Source organism: Malaya genurostris, chromosome 2 (genome assembly GCF_030247185.1).
Source record: "Malaya genurostris strain Urasoe2022 chromosome 2, Malgen_1.1, whole genome shotgun sequence".
NCBI classification, from domain to species: Eukaryota; Metazoa; Arthropoda; class Insecta; order Diptera; family Culicidae; genus Malaya; species Malaya genurostris.
This window is the reverse complement of record NC_080571.1, coordinates 243,244,878-243,260,648: the sequence shown is the minus strand read 5'-3', so window position 1 is coordinate 243,260,648 and position 15,771 is coordinate 243,244,878. Positions and strand designations below refer to the sequence as shown.

General features: G+C 37.3%; 1 protein-coding gene across 2 annotated transcripts in view; it reads right to left on the bottom strand.

The window, feature by feature from the left end:
- Positions 1-15,771, bottom strand: part of LOC131428407 (uncharacterized) — a 90,757-nt gene that overhangs the window by 61,509 nt on the left and 13,477 nt on the right. The gene's annotated exons all lie outside the window — the stretch shown is intronic.

The window sequence follows — 15,771 nt, the reverse complement described above, 5'->3', positions numbered from 1 at the left end:
ATGGATGTTAGTCGTTTCAAGCTCAAATAGCGGTACTTTGTTCCGAAATTGCTGCGCTTGAGAAATGGACATAATTTGGCACGATTTGGATGAGAGTAGTGCAATTGCCAACTCTATATCGTATTAAAATTTCTCTCTGCACCACAATCTGTCAAAATTTGCTATTAGAATATTATTTTGATTTTTTTAACGCACAGTGCTATATTGGCCCGGGTTGATGGTTCAATGCATAAGGCGCTGGTCTTACAAGCCAGTTGTCGTATGCTCGAGCCCCGACCTGGAAGGATTCTTAGTGTCAGTAGGATCCATAGTACTAGCCATGCAATGATTCTGTGCACTAAGAATCAGCTGCGAAGTCTGTTGAAACAGAAAGGCCAAATTCCTCACAAGGAATGTAATGCCAGGACTTTGCTTTGCTTTGCTATATTAAGGGGCTGTCCATAAAAGACGTCACGCTTTTTTGGCGATTTTTGACTCCCCATCCCCCCTTTGTCACAAATTGTCACAGAAGCAAAGACCCCCCACCCCCCCTATGTCACATGTCACGAATTCAAAATAAATAAAATTCATCTCAATACATTCTCAATATGTATGACAAACCATACAAATATGAGGGAAAAATCGATTTATTACATGCTGTCATTAGATTGAAAAATATCCCTAAAACTACAAAATCATCGGAATTTTTTTATTAATATCAATTATATAAATTAACAAAAGTATTTGGTTGGAATTGATGAAACATTTAAATCATCTGTTTAATCAGATCAGATAAGAGAAATTCTTATGATATACTATTATCAATGCTAGAAAATCAAATTACTGAAAAAATTGTCAGTGTATAATTTAAGTTAAACCGTTTGAAGGCATCTTTTTCTTTTTTACTCATATTAGGCAAAATTTATTAATTTCGCTAATTTACTCGCTCCTCCGTGCACTTTTGCTAATCACAACAGAAATGATTTCCTGCATCACTCATTTCCGAATTTACAAGAAGAAGCTTTTACATCAACAAATACACGTTTTCCTATAGAATGTAAACGTTTATTGTGGAGATTTTTTCAGGAAATAGTGCAAAGCAGTAATATAATTAGGTATTTCAAAAATGCGCTCATTGAAAATATTGGATGTCACATTCCAAAAACCTCCCCCCCCTCCCCCTTTCACAAAAGGTCACGTTTTATGAAGCACCCCCCTCCCCCTTGCGGCGTGACGTCTTTTATGGACAGCCCCTAACAGCTGTGATGAAACCTCACTTGAATTTTGAAAATTCACTGAAGATTTGGAAAAAAGGTCTAACCAAAAACAAGTTATCAAGAGACTGAAATAAATATTATGGCTGAAGTGCTGTTCGTAGTAAAAGAATTTACTATAGAATCACATAGTATAGAACAGTTTGCTTTCATATCGCGTCCAAGACAGTCGTTAAAATAATGAGCTTGCGGTCGGGACACAAAGACAAAAAAAAAAAACAATACAATATGTAAACTACACGCAGAGAAAAAAATTGTAAAGGTAACAAAATTTGGGGTTCACACAACGATTTATTATATTGAAATAGTGACAAAACAAAATCAGGTGTGATATAGAAAATATTGCTGCTTGAAACTACTAAACATGATAATTATTTTTCTCAGTTGATTAGTTTGAGTCAATCCATATTTTGATAACAATAACAAATATTTTACTTGTGCGTTCCTGTTAATTTCTTGACAAACAATTTCGTAGTAAATTCAATTTAGAAAATTATAAACGAACTCTAGTTAAAATCAATAATTGTAGCGCTTCGAGTTTACTAACTTTTTTATTGAAATTAATCAACTTAAATTTAGTTATTTCTACTAATATTCTTGTATGTTATAATAATACATTTTTGTTTGTTTAAATAATAAAATGATTTCTTTCAAACTAATTTGGAAGGTAATTTATGATAGTACTTTTATTTCGCTTTCAAATTCATAAAAATCAAGTTTTTGACTGAAATTACCAATTTCAAGGCATTTAGCCCTTTCGTCGCTACGCAAGACGATCAAATCATTCACATACACCAAGCCCTGGCCTTTGAATTAGTATCCAATAACTTGGCCCTTCATCAGTCCGGTCAAGATCTATGCATAAAATATTTTATTGTAAAGAAAATTTATTATGTAATGTTATGCAATTTTCATAAATATCATGAGTTAACAATGCATACGCTTGAACTTTTGAAAATTCCTGAGAAATGAAAAAAGAAGACAAACTTTCACTTAGAAAACGCGCTCAAACTTTATCCGCGGGAAAAAAATGCTCGGCTTATTCACGCGGGAAAAAATTGCTATGCCTTAAAGGAAATATAACTAGTAAGGTTTATTTAAACAGTAGTAGTTAGTTCCATAAATTAGATCATAGATAAATTGAAACAATTTTTTTCTTGATATAAACGTATAGCAGGATTGAATCAACGTAGACATGGTCGTTAACATCAACTCAACTTTGGTTGACATGTAATAAATAGTTAGTTTACTCCATCAATTAAATCATCCGGAACAAATACTTTGTTCATTTGACTAGACCATAATTTTGGTTCAAATCAAACAGAAAAAAATGTTTTTTTTTATTTTTTTATTCATTAATAATATATTTAAAGGCACACTGCTAATGCTCTAAGATGCCAAGAGTATTTTCTTATCTTGATTAACGACTAACTTAAAACTAGGGTATTATCATTAGGGTAGTGACGTATTCCGGTCGCAATGGTCGATTCTGGCAGATTCAGTTGCAGTTGCAGTTGGCGATCGGCAATGGTCGATGGATTGAATGTAATACGAGTGTCTTCCAGATGACGATTCTACGTGGGTCCGCGAGAAACACCCCCAGGCCACGGATACCCGTCGGGTGGTCCGCATGTTGGTCATCGATTGGAGCAGTTTTCCGTGGACGATGATGGTGATGTTACCTAAGAGATTGAAAGAAACATGGAGAAGTAATTTTGTGGAAAACGGAGTGAAAAAAGGGAGTATGGGAACGAATGACTGAATACGACAAAGATCTAATTAGTTGACATCGAGATGGTGGAGAAACGGAAGAAAAGGGAACGAAAAAATTAGTGACAGCAAAAAGATCTTGTTATTTTCGACAGAGATGGTGGACAGACTAGGGATTGGGAGAATCGGGCGAATGTTAGTCTCGAACCTATAGGTGAAGATTATTCTTAGCCTCGACAAGAGAGAGGATATTACGAGTTACACTTGTATATTAATGTGTTTAAGGTACTGGTATATTAGAAGCATATATAAACTATCCCGACTCGCCAACACATCCCGAACCGGAACCTCAGGCGGTCTACCTCGGGCCCTAAGGGATTCCAGTAGCTGCGACCTGACGTCACGATACTCTACGCACGACCACACGACATGCTCGATGTCCTGATAACCGTCGCCACAGGTGCAGAGACCGCTCTCCGCGAGCCCAATACGCCGGAGATGTGCGTTGAAGGTGTAGTGATTTGACATGAGCCGCGACATAACACGAATGAAATCGCGACTCACGTTCATCCCCCTGAACCAAGGTTTCGTCGATACCTTAGGGATAATGGAGTGTAGCCATCGTCCCAGTTCGTCATTGCTCCATGAAGTTTGCCAACTTTCGAGAGTTTTCTGACGAGAGATTCTGAAAAATTCATTGAAGCATATTGGTCTTTCATAAATATCACCTTCTAATGCGCCCACTTTAGCCAATGAGTCTGCCTGTTCATTGCCTGGAATGGAACAATGCGAAGGGACCCAGACTAACGATATTGAATAAGACCGTCCAGATAAAGTTCTCAAATGTTCCCGTATTTTCCCCAGGAAATATGGGGGATACTTTCCTGGCTTCATTGCCCGAAGAGCTTCTATTGAGCTTAGACTGTCCGTGACAATGAAGTAATGGTCTTTGGGCAAGGTTTCAATGATCTCAAGAGTGTACTGAATGGCAGCTAGTTCTGCGACGTAAACTGAAGCTGGATCACTGAGTTTGTAAGAAGCGGTGATGTTTTGATTGAAGATGCCGAAGCCTGTGGACTCGTTGATGTATGATCCGTCAGTGTAGAATATCTTTTCACAGTTGACTGTTCTGAATTTGTTATAAAAAATATTGGGGGCCACTTGAGGGCGTACGTGATCCGGAATTCCACGAATCTCTTCTCTCATGGATGTGTCGAAAAATACAGTGGAATCAGAAGTATCCAAGAATAGGACACGGTTGGGCACAAACGAAGAAGGGTTAATATTCTGAGCCATGTAATCAAAATACAAGGACATAAAACGGGTCTGAGAATTGAGCTCGACAAGCCTTTCGAAGTTTTCAATCACCCTCGGATTCAAGATTTCGCATCGGATTAGCAATCGATATGAGAGATCCCAGAATCGGTTTTTCAACGGTAAGACGCCCGCCAACACTTCGAGACTCATCGTATGAGTTGACTGCATGCAACCTAAGGAAATACGCAAGCAACGATACTGGATTCTTTCCAGCTTGATGAAATGAGTGTTCGCCGCGGATCGGAAGCAAAAGCATCCATATTCCATAACGGACAATATCGTTGTTTGGTACAACCTGATCAGGTCTCCTGGATGGGCACCCCACCACGATCCGGTTATCGTACGAAGAAAGTTGATTCTCCGTTGGCATTTTTGTTTCAGATATCTAATGTGACATCCCCAGGTGCCTTTGGAGTCGAACCAGACCCCGAGATATTTAAATGTGAAGACCTGAGCTATGGTTTCACCCCCTAGTTGAAGCTGTAATTGTGCTGGTTCTCGCTTCCTTGAAAATACAACTAGCTCAGTTTTCTCCGTAGAGAACTCGATACCCATTTGAAGAGCCCATGTCGACAAGTTGTCGAGGGTATCTTGTAATGGTCCTTGGAGATCGGCAGCTTTGGGTCCTATAATAGACACAACGCTGTCGTCGGCAAGTTGTCTTAGCGTGCAAGATGTGTTGATAGATTCATCAATATTGCTTACGTAAAAATTGTATAAAAGGGGGCTTAAACATGAGCCCTGAGGAAGACCCATGTAACTGAATCGTATTGTCGACAAATCACCATGCGCGAAATACATGTGTTTCTCGGACAATAGATTATACAAAAAGTTATTCAAAATTGGTGAAAGACCATGCTGATGCAACTTCTCAGATAGGATGTTTATGGAAACTGAGTCAAAGGCCCCCTTGATGTCGAGGAAAACTGACGCCATTTGTTCTTTACGAGCAAATGCCATTTGAATTTCTGTTGAGAGCAACGCAATCGTTCGTTCCTTTGCCCCTGCGGAAACCAAATTGTGTATCTGAAAGCAAGCCATTAGTCTCCACCCAATTGTCAAGACGAAAGAGAATCATTTAGAAAAAAAATGTTAATGTTGAAGGAAAAAATTAGTTCAAAACAATCATAGTCTAGCTAGAAATTTCGAAATGAGTAAAACAAACGAACGAAAAAAGCAGCCAACAGTATAAAAAAAAATTTCTAGCGAGCTCACGTTCAAATATCGGTACAAGAAACAGAAACCTTGCTGAAAAAGCAAAGGCATCAAGATTTAAAACTGGTGCGTTTGTCGCAGCTAAATAAGACGACTAGCGTAATCCTTGTACAGCTCTATAATAAGAACGATGCAACAACAGTATGCAATATATCACTATATTGAGTTTGAAGATTTAATGGCTCTAATTCCTGGTTCCGGTAATATTATGGAGATATTAAGTGACGTAACCGATGAACAGCTCTTATTTATAAACATCTAATTTTCTCAGAGATGGTTCAACGGCTTTCGAGAAAGTTAGACTTATTCAAAAGCTATGAGGTCATTGATCGAGTTTGTGAGGGTTAAGATGAGAATTTTCGCTTCGAGAGATGCAATTTCATAGGTGACGTAACCGACAAACCGCAGTTTATATCAATGCGCATAATTTTCTGGAGTTGTCTGAACCGATTTCGAAAATATAAGACGTTTTGGTGAGCTACCATTAGGTTATTCGATGAGTTCACAATGTCCATGACGAACAGTTTGTGTTCCAAAGTTATAATCGTATAAATGACGTAACCGACAAGTCGCAGTTTTTTCTATTCGCATTCTTTTTTGCAGAGTCCAACGATTAAATTCAAATGTATTATTGCTAATATTTCTGATTCCACGTATGTTATCGGATAAAAACCGTAAGCATCGACGCAATAATCTATTCAAGATGAGTGATTTATGATTTTCCATGTACCATGCAAATAGGACCCTCGATAAACTCGATTCAGTTAAATTATTCAATTAATCGTAGTAGCAAACGTCTAGTTGCTATATGCGCCGTAACTATGACAATATATATTTTTAAATAACTAACCAATCGAGTTACAATATACACAAAATCTGAAAAAACATGTCAAATTCAGCGACACATAAAATAATATGATAGTAAGCATATTTGAATTTCTATTTCATTATTTTCGAATAAACCGATGATCGTTTAATCAACTGTCGATGTGGTAGTAATCCTCGGTTTATCTCACAATGGAACTTTGTGCTCTGAAGCTTTTCATATCCTAACAGTTCCAAGACAAATTACGTAGGTTGTTACTTATGTTAGTATGTGTTTAACATAAGTAACAACCTACGTAATTTGTCTTGGAACTGTTAGGATATGAAAAGCTTCAGCTTGAGCTTGACCGACCACCCCTGGTTGCTATTCCGTTACTGATCGGGATTAGCTGAAATTGTACTAGATGATTCGACCTGGGACTGGTAAATCATCTTTCAATGTACGTCTTCTGGTAACCCCAGAATTCATTGATCAATACCGGCGCCAGCCAGGCCCGAACGTAGATCGTCTAAGGAATGGGAAGGGATGTTAGTCCAACACTTGTTGTTACTAGAGGCCGTATATACTACTGCGCACTCCACAAGTGTCACGGGAGAAGGATATTTGTTAGTAAAAATTTCAGTATTGGTATTATTCGCGCGCGACTCATTATGTTCCGGTTTCAAGATGCTCGAATGCACCACTAAACTCACTGACTTCCCGAGTCAACGTTTCGACAATATCCTATATAATAGTCCCGGGATGTCTTGATTCACAGCTCTTATTCGAGGAAACTGAAGAAAAAAAAACTTCCCTATTTATTATAAATGAAATTATGTGATACAAAATAAACGAGTGAATAAGATTTAGACAAAATAGTTGATTCATTGCATTGACATATTCTAAAAAGTTGTTATAAAATCATTTTAAATCACCAAATAAAGGTCAACAGATTTCACGTGCGTCTTGATTCTGTATTATTTCCGCTTTATTATTTTAAATATTTATTAAAATTATTAATTGGTTATATTGGTTGATCTGGACAGCCGGCTACCGAGAATTCAATTCAATTCAAAATACCGATATGTGTTATCTCTGTTATTAACTTTGTAATATCAACAGATTTGCGCAATAGATTTTTTTATCATTCAATTTATAATCCTGAAAGACAATCAATAACATAGAAGAAAACATTCCAAATAAAAATTTTCTCCGAAGCTAGACGGAAATTGATAGGTTGAATGAAGAGATAATTTAGTAAAATAGAGTAATCAGAAGTGAAACATTGAAAATATCTGATAACTGAAAGGGAATAGAAACTCCAGCAATTGTCGCCTTTTACGACATGAGAGCAGGAACCCAGTGGATCTATTCTTGGTTCATTTTTTTCCGCCGGATTCCACACGGCATTTAGGCTGGTACTGTCCAGAGAGAGCTAATAGGTACTATCAATCTCCTAGTGGACACCAGTCCCTTTTAGGATATGAAAAGCTTCAGAGCACAAAGTTGGCAGCATCTTGGCAGCAATAAGTTTTTACCGGTGGATTTGACGTTTCCATCATAAAGTTTGACATTTTTAACCATTACCATCTCCAGAACATTCTGTCATTTGAGCGCTATTTGTTTTGTTTACAGTGGGTTGGAAATTTTACCTCAGCAAAAAAAATGGCATTGAATTGTGAACATTTTTGTGCAATGATTTATTACGATATTCGTCTTTAATTATCAAGACAAGAGTGCTTCAATCAACTTAATTCGACTTTTGGCAGTGTAGCACCATCCTATGCGACTGTAAAAAACTGGTATAACGGCTCGTGTCGACTGGTGCAAATAAATTCTAAAAAATTCAATCGAGGTGTTTCAAATTTTTTTTGTATAACATCTATACAGGTAACGAAACAATAATTTACTCATATGAGCGCGAGACTAATGGGTGTTCCAAAAAAACTAAGTCCAACAGGAGTTGTTCGCGCTCGAAGTACTTCAAAGAAAATGATGTCTTGTTTTTTTGGTATGAACGGACATATCGCTGCCGTTGCTTTAGAGGATCGCAAGACCGTCAATTTGATTGATATACCACTTTTCATTTACCAGAAGTTTTTCGTGAAATAAGGAAAACAAACGCAAAACGCAAAATCATTCTTCATCACGATAATGTAAGCTCTCATACATCGGCTCAAACAACCGAATATTTGTGCACCCAAAACGTCGAATTGATGGGCCACCCCCGGTATAGTCCTTACTTGGCACCCAATGACTTCTATTTGTTTCCTTCCGTACAGAAAATAAACTGCCTGGAGAGCGATTCAATACTCCTGAAGAAGCTGCTGAAGCGTTCAAAAGCCATGTTTCTCTAGAAAAGTGGAATAAATGTTATGAAAATTGGTTCAAGCGTAAGCAAAAATGTATTGATCATCTACGAGAATATTTTGAAAAATGTGACCTGTTATTCGTTGGTCACAATGTTGTTCCTTTGGTCACTGAGTCCAGCTTGTATATATTTTTCAAATATTGTATATTTTTGTTTATTTCATTGTCAGTAAATGTCTGAGTAGAATTTAAACGTCAATCGCGTTCATACTCCGTGTTTACATGTTTGAGTCACGTTTAAGTTTTACTTAATAGCAAAGGTTGGTGTCAAAAGTAGGGTCTTGTTCAATTATTTATTCTATTTATTTATTTATTTATTTATTTATCAATATATTTATTTATTCATTTTCATTTATTTACACTATTTATTTATTTATATTATTCATTTATTTACATTCGTAAGCTCATATATTTCTTTATACAAATTTATTTAATAAATTATGATTATTTCGGCAAAAGGAAACAAAATAGAAAATACACTTATAGAAGTACTAAAATTCAAATACACAGTTCATGACACCAACCATAATAAAACGATAAATTATTGTAACCGTCATCTGTCTGCACACTGTCATCGTCGTCATCATCGTCATCATCGCAACATATTATGCGGGGTGGCATGCTTTGAGGGTGGCGGTGGGTATGCGATGGAAACCGGACAACCAGCCTATAAAACCCGCGGGAAAACCATTGCGGAGTTTCGAGTATATTACCAGCCCGAAAGAGTGAAGATCGTAGCAGCGGGTCACAAACCAATGTGACAGTGCGTTTAAAAAAAAAAGTTAGTGGAAGTCGATCCAAATGGATCAATCCGCTTCAAAAATCCTTCATCGATAAGTTCAAAGTGGATCCAAAGGGATCAATAAATAGTATCGATAAGTTTGCTGCTAGTGAATATAGGTGTACGGTACCACTTTCCGGGTTGTGCACAAAATGCAGGCCTACGTTCCATATAGGCCAAGTTGCTGCAGGATCTGGATCCCCGTTGCTGATTCATCGCCTCCGAAGCTAGTGCATGAAAATTTAGAACAACGTGCGTGCATCAAATTTTGTGTTGCAGATGGATTTAAGTGTTCCGAAACGTCCAAAATGTTTGGAAAGGCCTTTGGTGAATCGTGTCTAGGAAAAACACAGGTCTAGGAAAAACACGGCGAAGCAAATCGGGTTGCAAAATCGTTCTGTACCGATTATAGAGATTGCTGTGTTGTTGGCATCTCTTATGGATCAGCCGAACACATTTTAACTGATGTTTTGGGTTTGAAACGCGTCGCTTCTCGGCTGGTGCCAAAAAAGCTGAATTTCATTCAAAAACAACGTTGTGTTGATGTGGCCAAAGAGATGATTTCCAACGCAGATAGTGACCCCACATTCATCGAATGCATCATAACTGGTGATGAGGTGTGGATCTATGAATATGACGTCGAAACCGCACAACAATCGACCGAATGGCGCTTCGAAGGCGAGCCGTTGTTCTAAATTTTCATCCATTATAAAAATCGCCACACGAAATTTTTTTAACTTCTTTGTATAGACGCCAAACAAAAACTAATCGTACGATATGCGTCAAAATTTGACAGAATATGTATAAAAGTGTTGCCAACGTTGAGAGAATAAAAGTTTACCGATTGGACAAGCGCGGGAATTTTAAAATGAAAATTCCGGTTCTTTTTTGATCATAAGGTATGTGAAATTCGATTACGAATCCTGGCCGGAGCCACAATATAATACGATGCGAGAAAAAAAGAAGGAGAAGAAAATGTATCAAACCAGCCAAGTTATTTGTAGCTGCGGCGAAATTCCGAAACTCTTCGAAACAACTGCTTTGATGAACAGCGAAATATACATCAAGGAATGGTTATTCTGGTTATGTTGTAATATTGCGCCTTGCCATTACGCAAAATCAATGGTAGAATGATATACGCTCACAAATTCGACCAATTGAAGAATTTTAGGTAATGGCAAAGGTGTGCATGTCTCTGTTATTCAACAGAATGAATAATCTAATGAAGAACATTCACAAGAATCACAATCTGTTTTACTAGTATTGTATTAATAGTATATTCAATAAAAAAGTACACATTTCCCCTAGTTGCGTCCATACTTTCTGGCACTGTCTTTAATGCGAAAAATGTATCAAACTCGATTCGCAGTTACCAGATAAAAAAAAAGATGTCTGAAGGCAAATTTCGACGAAACCATTATTTTTATAGAGAAGACAGATTTAATTTAATTTTTGATTAAATTAATATTATTGTGAATTTAGCTTAAGTTTGAAAGATTTAGCCTGGTAGAATCAACTCACTTAGTTTTCAATCATTATGTTCATATAACATCATTTCTTTGCCCTCGGAACGGTCGTGTAACACGACCCCAGTCGTTTCCGTGAGACTCTGAAAACCGTTGCGAGATGAGTGAAGAACCTAGCAAAAAATGACATCCCGAACATATGTAAATTCCTTAGACTCAACTTGGCGTAGTGTGAAATTTATCATCGGACGCGAAATCAATGAAACCGTTGCCTCGTTGCCCGTCGCTGAATGGACGATAATTTTATTTATGAATGGAAACCCGTTGTGTGTCGATCGTTTCTTGTTGATTACTGGGCCAGCGAAGGGATACGAAATAACGTAGAAGAGCAGGAAGCAGTTTTGTCGATTTGATACAGAAATATAATTAATTAATCAATACTATAATATTGATTGTATCTGACAGGGGTGCGAGATATAAAACAAATTTAGGAGTAACAGCTCGCATAAATATTCGATGGCATATGCAAGAAGATCAGAAACTTCGCTAAACCGATGTAAATTAAATTCAAAATGAATACAAGTTCTAGGAATTGTGAAAATTCCTCCACATATCGATAATAACCACAAGCATGACGTATTTGATCGTTCTTATGTGTTAAGAAAAAATTTGCATTCAGTGAATAGTGAAATAATTGGTATACTTCGAGATACTTGATACCCACTGTTACTCAGAATCCAATAAACTTTTGCAACTTTATGCTCGTTTTTCTGCAGATCGTTTACCGGGGTAACGTCGAGGAGAAGCTAAACTTGCATACTCTAAATAAAAAATCTGTTTTAATCCACCTAGTCGTGTAATGATGCCATTCTCATAGCAATCATATTCTCATATACAGGGTCCGCAATCTAACTTTTTTTAAAATAGCGGTTATTTCGACATTGGTAACCTTAATGTCACTTCTGATTTGACAGAAACTTAGTTTTATTCTTCCGCTGAAAGAAAATGGTTGTGTATACGCTTGAGGAACGCGTGAAAATAGTGCAGTTTTACGTTGAAAATCATGGTATTGTTGCGAAATGTGTGCCAAAAACTCATCTTCTCGGATGAAGCACATTTTCTTCTCGGCGGGTATGTTAATAAGCAAAATTGTCGCATCTGGAGGACGGAAAATCCGCACGTTATCATGGAGAAGCCGACGCATCCTCAGAGAGTGACGGTTTGGTGCGGATTTTGGTCTGGCGGCATCATTGGGCCATTTTTCTTCGAAAGTAAGGCAGGAGCCGCCGCCACGGTCAATGGCGAGCGCTACCGCGCCATGATTAGCGATTGGTTCTTCCCGTTACTTGAAGAGGAAGACTTGGGCACCATTTGGTTCCAACAAGACGGCGCTCCGTGCCACACAGCCAACGCTACGATTGATCTTCTGCGCACAGTCTTTGAAGATCGAATTATCAGTCGAAATTCGGATGTCGTTTGGTCGCCTCGGTGCTGTGATTTGACGCCGTTAGACTATTATCTCTGGGGGGGCTGTCAAAGATAAGTGTTATGTGGACAAGCCAGAGACAATTCAAGCATTGAAGGACAACATTCGTGCAGCCATAGCTGAAATAAAGCAGCATACAATCGGAAATGTACTAAAAAACTGGACCGACCGTACTACGCACTGCAAGGTCGGCCGAGGCAGCCATTTGAATGAAATTATGTTCCACAATTAACCGGAAGGATTGTACTTTAATATGAAATAATAAATTTTGAAATCGGATGAACCGTTTGTGTTTTATTGCATGTTAAAAAAAAAAGTTACATGGCGGACCCTGTACAATACTGTTGTATTCAATTCAAAATATATCTCTTCGATTCTTGCAAGAAACCAAAGAGATTGTTTGTGCATTAACTAGTATAACCTACAGAATAAAACAGTGCTTTGATCGCTAAGGCCATCCTAAAGAAAACGAAGTAGGTTGACTATTACAGGTACCTCCAGCACCGGAACCCGAGAACCAGTATAAACGAAGTCGGTTCGTATGGCCACCAACTAACACGACGTACAAATTTTACTAGTATTTATTTAGATAGGGGGTTTCGGGAGTTACAGGGTAAAATGTGCAAAATGAACTAAAAACGTATCATCGATTTTTCCAGAGAACCGATTTTCACAAGCGTAAGTTCAAATAAAAAGACCCACAACCCCATATAATTCTACCAAATTTCATCCGAATACGATTTCCGATTCTAGAAATATTGACTGAGGTACAAAAATTCCATATACCATTCGACCCAGTTCGTCGAGTACGCATAATACCTGCATGAGTGTCTGTGTGTATGTATGTGTGTATGTGTCTGTGTGCGTGTTTAACATTTTTTTGCACTCACTTTTTCCGGAGATGGCGGAACCGTTTTTCATAAACTTAGATTGCAATGGAAGGTCTTGTAGCTTCATACAAAGTTCCTGAATTTTATTCGAATCTGATATTCGATTCCGGATTTACAGGTGATATGCGCAAAAAAATTAAAATTAGTGCACTAATTTTTATCAGATTTACACAAACTTAGATACAACTGAAAGTTATGATTGTCTCATACAAAGTTCCTGGATTTTGTTTCGATCTGATTCCGGAACTACAGGGTGATTAATGAAAAAATTCTAATTTTCAAATTACTTCCTCACTTCTCTCAGAGATGGCGCAACCGATTTTAACAAATAAAAGGTATTCTTCCGGTTCCGGAATTAAAGGGTACAGTGTGTTAAAAATTGTATACTGCCACTTAAAGCGGTGAATCAAAAATCATAAAAAAAATCTAAACTGGCCTCGAAACTACTCTGATCGGTAGCCATATTGATTCCCGGCTTCCGGTTCCGGGAGCACCGGAAATAAGATAATAGTCATATACTCAAAACAGGATCTCACTTTCTCTCCTCAGAGATGGCAGAGTGGCTTGGATCCACTAGGAGATTGATAGTACCTAACATCTTTCTCCGGACAGTACCAGCCTAGATTCCGTGTGGGATCCTTTGAAAAAAATGAGCCAAGGATAGATCCATTGGGTACTACGTCCATGTTGTAAAAAGCGACAATTACAGGAGTTTCTTTCTCTTTTCAGTCATCAGGTATTTTCAACTTTGCAGTTCTGATTACTCTATTTTACTAAATTATCAAATTATCTAAAGTATGTTTTCTTTGTTATTGCTTGTCTTTCAAGATTATAAATTGAATGATAAAAATGAACTATCTATTATATATACAAATGCAGAGATCATTCTTTGTAATCGCATCACGTAAGAACGGATGGACGGATTTACATGATTCTTTTTTTTTGTTTGATTAGTTTTTACCCCCACCGGGTTCGTACATCAAAAAAATTAGGAAAATTTTCCGGAAATGTGGGAAAAATCCATAAAGTTGTTTTGTATGGACAATGGAATTTCTCACTGAAAATTGAACTGATTGCTAGATCTACGATTGATGTTTGGCGCGCAACGAGTTGCATAAGTGCTGGCCGTCGAAGAAAAGAATACTAGATCATCGAATAATTTTTTTGGCGCGCAACGAGATGTTTTGTGTGGAGAATTCTCATGCATACGTGATTAATTGTGTATCAAAATTATTGCTTGGTAAATAAATTAATGACAGAATGGATATGATTGTATGACCGCTGCAGGTAGAAGAAAAATTCTGATATCCAGTTGAAAAATTGTGTGTAATGAAATCAGATGAATAATATTGATCATTGTGAGCGCGAGTTTAAAAAATCTGAAAATTTTTGAATGAACCAAAGAAAAGATTGTGCTGTAGAAGCGCTAAGGCCAAACTAAGAGATCTTCCTTGCATTTTACTTTCGAATGTTTTAGATTACACTATGTGCGCCTAGTGGCAATTAGATCAATGCTCAAGATGATTACCATAATGGATTGAGATTGCCATTTTCTATTTCATATTCTGTGAAGAATGTTGGAATTGGTAGGATAAATATCAAATTAAAATTTAAGCGCGTTTCTCCAAGCAACCAAAAGTTGCACAGTACCTGAAAAGTATTGACTTTATTAGAGCCTTAATGTACGCGTGGTACTTTTTAGCAACTAGAACGTACAGAAAATGTTCCCAGAAAACTTTCTCGTTGCTTTAAAGCTGTACAAGGAACTTCTGCAAAGTTTAATCTGTTGCGTCGGGTGAACATTCAAGTTTGAGTAGTTCCTTAAAAACGGACTGTTGGGAATGTTTTGTATTCTACTTAAGCCAAATCCTTTTTAACGAACTTTTGGTTACTTGGGCTATAAACAAATTGTAAATATATCTTACTCTACCGAATGAACAACTCTAGAAGAGAACCTCTGCAACATTGTGTTAAGTTTATCAATCCAACATTATGGTTAGTGAGCTTTTTTTTCGATTACCGGAAGTAAGAGTCACATCTAGAACGGAAAACGTGGCACCTTATATCCATTCCGTCGAAGCCGTTAGAGAAGGATTCCTGTTCAGTTCATTGACTCGAAGGATGAGATGACAACCTGTGCATTTGCTCACATTAATTTTTTGTGATACTTCTTTTTGAGCTAAAGCGTGTGTGTGTCACATTCCGTTGATTGTAGATTAGGTAATCAGAAAAACAATGGAATCATACGTGAAGCACTTAGTCATTTGACAATTCTGCTGTCTGAAAACATAAATTGTTTGGTGATTTAAAATGATTTTATGAAAATTTTTTGAATATGTCACTACAAAGAATCAACTATATTGTCTAAATCCTTTTCACTCGTTTATTTAGTAGCAGGTAATTCCATTTAGAAAAATATGGAAGTTTTTATTCGTTACGCGATAGTATTTCAAATTTTCCTCAATGTGAATCAAGACT